The sequence below is a fragment of the Tachypleus tridentatus genome, chromosome 7 (genome assembly GCF_004210375.1).
Source record: "Tachypleus tridentatus isolate NWPU-2018 chromosome 7, ASM421037v1, whole genome shotgun sequence".
Taxonomy (NCBI): Eukaryota; Metazoa; Arthropoda; class Merostomata; order Xiphosura; family Limulidae; genus Tachypleus; species Tachypleus tridentatus.
Window position 1 is genome coordinate 124,477,779 of NC_134831.1, and position 6,667 is coordinate 124,484,445.

Below are 6,667 nucleotides of genomic sequence, written 5' to 3' on the forward strand. Positions count from 1 at the left end.
CAAAACACAGTTAATAAACAAATATTTGGCCAGGACCTCATACCAAGATTAATAAAAAATTATAATAAGTATTTATAAATCAATAATAATGGAATCACGGAAAGAACCAGAAAGAGAATCCTAATTTGAAAAAGAAAACACCAATTACAATATTCGAAACACACATTTCGGTGCACACACTGAGTGATAAAGAATATCACACATACATATACTTACAACACTGTGCAAAAGTGTTAGGACACTTTGTCATTCTTTCCATTTTTTTGGGAGATAATTCTTCCATGACATTACAGAATGTAAATTACAACACTATGGTAATGCTTCAATGGATCACTGTTGACAAATGAGTGAGCCACAGCAGGAATACTTATAATTCTTTAGAATTCTCATATACTTGTACCAAGGGCGTGTTACAAGTGTTCTGCTCGAATGAACGTACTGTTCAAATTTAGGGTTAAGATAATTGTCATTGTATCCCATGCAGTGTCTTAACTACACAGAAAGAAGCTAGCATTTGGTACCGGTATATGTTATAAAAATCAATTTAATAACACTTCACAAAAAACCTTGATAAAAACAGTGTTTAACACTGTAAATTAAGTTTTGTTGTCATGCCACAGCCCATAAAAGCGTAAGGTAGAGAGTTCGCATAAATGCTTTACGGAATGTTGATTTGACTGTCTGACAAATTGCTGCAGACTTGAAATATTGTCCAAACACTGTCAAGTACACCTAGATCGTGAAACCGAGACAGTTAAGTTTGAAAATAGGAAAGGAAGAGGCAGAGCACAAAAACTCAATAACACTGATGTTACGTATCTTTATTTATGTAGTCTTCAGGACAGAAGGAAGACTGGTACTGACCTCAAGCATGGAGATGTATAACCATGTACCGAATGACAGAAAAATGTTCAGAACTACAGTATCAAGAACACTCAACGAAAATGGAATATTTGGTCATGTAGCAATTAGAAAAGCTAACTTTAATATCCAAATATTATAAAGAAACTGAAATTTGCTAAAAATATAAAAAGTGGTTTTTGATTATTAGAAAAGGGTGTTGTGGGCGGATGACTCCAAGTTTGAAATATTTGGTTCAAAGCGTAGGTTGTACATCTGGCATAGCTCCAATCGTGAAGCATAGCAGATGCAGTGTGATAGCTTGGGGTATTTTTCTGCTGAGGAAGTAGGAGACATATGCAAAATCGTGGAATAGTGCACGAGCGCAAATGTCATCAGATACTGGTTTACATATTATTGGTAAAAGATTCTACTATGAAGAAGGGAGGAATTAGTGGTAAAATCGCAAACCGCAAAACTGAAATTTGTTTTACTCCCGCATGGGTTTAAGAACCTCGAAACCAATTTTTGGTGAAGAAACATTCACTTCCTGCGAAGTAGTTACTTGGACATACAACATACATTGCTATAATATCATACAAATTTATATTAGATGCACATGACAGAGTACTATAAATTCGGTCCGGCATGGCCAGGTGAGTTAAGGCGTTCGACTCGTAATCTTAGGGTCGCGGATTCGAATTCCCGTCACACCAAAAAACATGCTCGCCCTTTCAGTCGTGGGCGCGTTATAAAGTGACGGTCAATCCCACTATTCGTTGATAAAAGAGTAGCTCAAGAGCTGGTTGCGGGTGGTGATGACTAGCTGCCTACCCTCCAGTTTTACACTGCTAAATTAGACACGGCTAGCACAGATAGCCCTCGAGTAGCTTTGCGCGAAATTCAAAAACAAAAAACAAAATATAAATTCATCTCCTTTATGTAACGTAATATCTCTGTCTTGAAACTTAAAACAACGTTATCGAGTGGACGCTAAACAAATCAAAATTGGTTCTGCAGTTAAAGTCCAAACACCTCATTAACTTCAACCATTTTAGGTTGCAACAAATTAATAATTTTTTCATGCTAATGAACCCATCAGAACGATCAATAAAACATATTTTCAATGGAATAAAATATTATGGTGTTAACAAAAGGCTGAGAACAGAACACATTAAGGAAACACATAACATTAATATCTAATTAATTACTCTCCTTTCTAATATCTTTCTAACAACAGTGTTTTTAACGTGAAACCCAGAATGGATATTGACTTAGTAACTGGTTCGTAAAACAATGCATGTGCAACAGGTTCTTTCCCAGTTGTTAAAGCCTGTCATATTTTCCCTCCTAATGTTAGTCCATCATTATTCGACTACTAACACTAACAGCAATAAAAAGAAACCATGTCTTCTTTCTTTTCTAATATCTGTACTGTGATATGTATTACTCTACGTGATGTTTCTCTTCAATCAAAACGTGTTAAACCTTTCCAGAGAGGGTCTTTCATAATATAACGCATCGGTTTCCACCAAAGTTTTAAAATAGAATATTGTACGTCAAGGTTTGTAACAACTATTTAAACCTAACATATTTCTTGTAACGGCAAAATTACTTTTGACGTTGTCTAACACTTCTAAGTGCTAAGTTATCAAGATGCGATTGGTGCCAGATTAAACTAACTGATGTATATTGATTTCCAAACAGAATAATGTTCTGAAGATAATTTATACGTCAATACTGTGGGCGTTTTGTTTATTTACGAAAATATTTAGGTCGGTTGATTCACAATAGTTACAAGACCGTTTATATAACTTGTTACTTCCACAGATTTTATAGACGTCCTTTACAATAGAGGCCCGGCATGGCCAAGCGTGTTAAGGCATGCGAATCGTAATCTGAGGGTGGCGGGTTCGCATCCCCATTGCGTCAAACATGCTCGCCCTCCCAGCCGTGGGAGCGTTATAATGTGACGGTCAATCCAACTATTCGTTGGTAAAAGAGTAGCCCAAGAGTTGGCGGTGGGTGGTGATGACTAGCTGCCTTCCCTCTAGTCTTGCACTGCTAAATTAGGGACGGCTAGCACAGATAGCCCTCGAGTAGCTTTGTGCGAATTTCAAAACAAACAAACAAACAAACAAACAAACTTTACAACAGATAAGATCTTAGTTATAGAACCGTTTATACAAGTTGTTGTTATTTACACAGATTTTCAGAACAACGATTTAAATAAATAATATCTTATTTATAACACTGTTTATATCAGCTGTTCTTAAGTCAGTCAACATGGTTTAACGTTACTATTAAGCGAAAAGACAGCTGTGAATAAACGTAATTTAAAATGATTATATATTATCTTTACTGGCCAGATGGGTTAAAGCGTTCGACTCGTAAACGGCTAGTGCAGATAGCCCTCGTGTCGCTTTTCACAAAATTCAAAAGCAAACAAACAAATAACAAATAAATAATTAAAACTGTTGTAAATAAATACTAAATAATTAATCATACTTACCAACTTTGGTAACTTAAACGTAACTAAACGTTATTGCATATTTATGATCACTTTTTAATAACCTTTATTAACCTAAAGATAACCTAAGAAGGTCGAACGTTGTTTGTTTTTTTATTAATAAAAGTGTTAATACCCACACCAGCCGTCTGAGATACATTTTTTACTTCAAGTGGGTTTCTCGTCATCAATAATTTTATCAATTTTAACTCTTTCCCTACTGGCCCCCCAAGTGTTGTTTTTTTTTAATTTCGTGCAAAGCTACAAGAGGGCTATCTGCGCTAGCCGTCCCTATATTTAGTAGTTAAAGCCAACTGTTGAGGCACTCTTTTACCAACGAACAATGGGATTGATCGTACCATTATAACGCCCTCACGGCTGAAAGTGCAAGCATGTTTGGTGTGACGGGCATTCGAACCTGCTACCCTCATATTACGAGTCGAGCGCCCCCAATGACACAGTGGTATGTTTGTGGACTTACAACGATAGAATACCTGTAGTAGAAAAAGCATAGATAGACCATTGTATAGCTTTGAGCGCAGTTACAAACAAGAGTTCCCTACTGAGTAGGCCCGGCATGGCCAGGTGGTTAAGGCACTTTCAGCCGTAGGAACATCATAATGTGACGGTCAATCTCACTATTTATTGGTAAAATAGTAGCCCAAGAGTTGGCGGTGGGTAGTAATGACTAGCTGCCTTCCCTCTAGTCTTACACTGCTAAATTAATGACGGCTAGCGCAGATAGCCCTCGTGTAGCTTTGCTCGAAATTCAAACCAAACCAAACCAATCCTTACTGAGTATCTCCACTAAGATGATACAATTATTTTATGTTTCATTTTTTTTTCTAGAGGATTAACTTAAACTTTGCAATATTTTCGTCTTACATCTATTTCTTTCAAAGAAGATTTATTTTATGTGTTCAAGTTGGTTAACTGCGATTCAAACTGTGTTCACTCCATAGGATTAGAGGAGTGATTGGAAGTAATAAAGAAATCATATTCCCAACTAAATTTATTTTTCAATGTGTCTTGTACATTCCGTACTTTATATTATAAATATTTACTAGGTCTAAAAATCTAATTGTCTATTTCACTGATAAGATCTTTTACGTTCCCGGATTAAATCGTCCCACGCTGGTAAAGTGGTAAGTTTTCGGATTCACAACGCAAAAATAAGGGGGTTCGATTCCCCTCGGTGGACTCAGCAGATAGTTTAATGAGTCTTTGGTGTAAGAAAACACACACACCAGCTCTAATTGTCTTCTACTTTCTGTACCGATATATTTTCTTTTTCATTCAACTAAGGCCCAGCATGGCCAGTTGATTAGGACGCTCGACTCGTAATCCAACAGTCGAGGGTTCGAATCCTCGTCACACCACACATGTTATCTCTTTCAGCAGTGCGTGCGTTATAATGTTATGATCACTCCTACTATTCTTTGGTAAAAGATTATTCCAAGAGTCGGCGGTGAAGGGTGATGACTAGCTAGCTGCCTTCCCTCTAGTCTTACACTGCTAAATTAGACACGGCTAGCACAGATAGCCCTCGAGTAGCTTTGCGCGAAATTCAAAAACAAAAAACAAAATATAAATTCATCTCCTTTATGTAACGTAACATCTCTGTCTTGAAACTTAAAACAACGTTATCGAGTGGACGCTAAACAAATCAAAATTGGTTCTGCAGTTAAAGTCCAAACACCTCATTAACTTCAACCATTTTAGGTTGCAACAAATTAATAATTTTTTCATGCTAATGAACCCATCAGAACCATCAATAAAACATATTTTCAATGGAATAAAATATTATGGTGTTAACAAAAGGCTGAGAACAGAACACATAAGGAAACTAACATTAATATCTAATTAATTACTCTCCTTTCTAATATCTTTCTAACAACAGTGTTTTTAACGTGAAACCCAGAATGGATATTGACTTAGTAACTGGTTCGTAAAACAATGCATGTGCAACAGGTTCTTTCCCAGTTGTTAAAAGCCTGTCATATTTTCCCTCCTAATGTTAGTCCATCATTATTCGACTACTAACACTAACAGCAATAAAAAGAAACCATGTCTTCTTTCTTTTCTAATATCTGTACTGTGATATGTATTACTCTACGTGATGTTTCTCTTCAAACAAAACGTGTTAAACCTTTCAGAGAGGGTCTTTCATAATATAACGCATCGGTTTCCACCAAAGTTTTAAAATAGAATATTGTACGTCAAGATTTGTAACAACTATTTAAACCTAACATATTTCTTGTAACGGCAAAATTACTTTTGACGTTGTCTAACACTTCTAAGTGCTAAGTTATCAAGATGCGATTGGTGCCAGATTAAACTAACTGATGTATATTGATTTCCAAACAGAATAATGTTCTGAAGATAATTTATACGTCAATACTGTGGGGCGTTTTGTTTATTTACGAAAATATTTAGGTCGGTTGATTCACAATAGTTACAAGACCGTTTATATAACTTGTTACTTCCACAGATTTTATAGACATGTACTTTACAACAGAGGCCCGGCATGGCCAAGCGTGTTAAGGCATGCGAATCGTAATCTGAGGGTGGCGGGTTCGCATCCCCATTGCGTCAAACATGCTCGCCCTCCCAGCCGTGGGAGCGTTATAATGTGACGGTCAATCCCACTATTCGTTGGTAAAAGAGTAGCCCAAGAGTTGGCGGTGGGTGGTGATGACTAGCTGCCTTCCCTCTAGTCTTGCACTGCTAAATTAGGGACGGCTAGCACAGATAGCCCTCGAGTAGCTTTGTGCGAAATTCAAAAGTAACAAACTTTACAACAGATAAGATCTTAGTTATAGAACCGTTTATACAAGTTGTTGTTATTTACACAGATTTTCAGAACAACGATTTAAATAAATAATATCTTATTTATAACACTGTTTATATCAGCCGTTTCTAAGTCAGTCAACATGGTTTAACGTTACTATTAAGCGAAAAGACAGCTGTGAATAAACGTAATTTAAAATGATTATATATTATCTTTACTGGCCAGATGGGTCAAAGCGTTCGACTCGTAAACGGCTAGTGCAGATAGCCCTCGTGTCGCTTTTCACAAAATTCAAAAGAAAACAAACAAATAACAAATAAATAATTAAAACTGTTTTGTAAATAAATACTAAATAATTAATCATACTTACCAACTTCGGTAACTTAAACGTAACTAAACGTTATTGCATATTTATGATCACTTTTTTAATAACCTTTATTAACCTAAAGATAACCTAAGAAGGTCGAACGTTGTTTCTTTTTTATTAATAAAAGTGTTAATACCAACACTAGCCGTCCTGAGATACA